We start from the raw sequence: 1,572 nt of genomic DNA, 5'->3' as shown, positions 1-1,572 counted from the left end.
AAGAATGGGGAACAATTAAAAGAATGTGTAAACACAGAATGAGATTGTGAGAAGATGTTAAAGAAAGAATGCAAGCTTTTTTTCAGAATGCGGGGAAAAGAAGGGCCTGGGAAAAGCAGAAGAGGCTTACAAGACTGCATTGGAGACTGCAGCATCTCCTATGACTGGCAGAGAGGGGATTCCTGATAGTGGAGAAAATCTGAAGAATCTACTGAAGTAGTGGTTTAGAGAGAGGACTGAAAAAACATCTTTATTGTGAAGGCCTGGGCAAGTAAAAAAATGGTCCTTTTACCTTGCCCAGAGGAGAGGACAAAGAAGCACTATGGCAGTGTAAGGAGAGTGCGGCTAACAAGGACAAGAAATACTGAGCATGGTGAAGGAGTTTTACCAAAATTTTTTTACTCCAGCAGAGTGCTGCATCAAGAAGCCATTGACTCTTTTTTGGCAGGGTTAAAGGCAAACTTGGAAGAAAATGAGAGGCATCAGCAGGAGATTGCTTCCCATAGTTCTTACAATGTCCGTGCCACCTGAATCTTCAAGGCCCCAGTGGTGCTGTATGTAGGTGTGGTGTGCCCTCTGTCATGGACCACCATGTATAGGATTTAACAGGAGCTGATGGTGTTCTTTTGGAAAGCCAAAAGGAAAAGGCTTAGAAGAACAACACTATACATGGAGAAATTGAATGGAGGATGGCCCTTCCCAGATGTGTTTCTGTTTGTTTATGTGAAGTATGCCAATCTATGCTACATAGAAGGAATAAAAGGGGACACCAAATAGGCTGGGTTTGTCTGGTACTATGGAGGACTGGCATTGCATAAATATATGTAAAAGGTTATTTTCACTGTCCTGGGCCTAGGTATTGCCACCAATGAATATGAAGACTGTAAAATTTGTGAATCAGCATGAGATGCTGAGAAAAGCTGCAACAGAGCTGGTGGACCATAACAAAAATCAAGGCTTGGGTCAGAGAAAAGGGGACTGATTCCCTAGTGGGGAGGTTCATAGAGCAAAGAAGCACAGACAGTTTTGAAGGGGGTGTTTGAAAAAAACTCCACAAACTTACAGAAGTAGCACCAGGACTTCAGTTGGCTGCTAGCACATCAGACTGTACTGGTATGGGCACTCCGTTACAACTGGGGATTGCGTAGAATAGCCAAATGCCTCAGGCAAACATGTTGCAGTGAGACAATATGGCATGTGACATGCGAGTGTCAGTTTGCTAGAACAGTCTGGGGGAAAGCAGAAAAACTCCTGAAGCAGCTGGGTCCTGCAAGCCAATTCACGCTATAAGCGTTTCTGTTCAGAGTGTGAGCCAGGGTCCAGAGGAAGGGTAGAACGAGTATGGAAAGCTCCAGTAAGCTTTTGTGTGGCATTGTGGAAGGCAAGAAACTTACTAGGATTGCAATAAGGGCAATTGTAGAAGAAACCTTGTTTTTTGGGCTTAAGCAAACTGTGGTGGTATTGTTGGTGGAATAGAGGAGAACTAGGTAAGAAGCAGGTGATGCATTCATGGAAAAGAGATCTAGAAGGATGAAAAGATGATAAGGCCCGAGAGGCAGTGCACCAGTAGTT

This window comes from Gavialis gangeticus, unplaced genomic scaffold, assembly GCF_001723915.1.
Source record: "Gavialis gangeticus isolate Ggan-Ray unplaced genomic scaffold, GavGan_comp1, whole genome shotgun sequence".
Taxonomy (NCBI): domain Eukaryota; kingdom Metazoa; phylum Chordata; order Crocodylia; family Gavialidae; genus Gavialis; species Gavialis gangeticus.
This window is presented reverse-complemented; position numbering follows the sequence as displayed.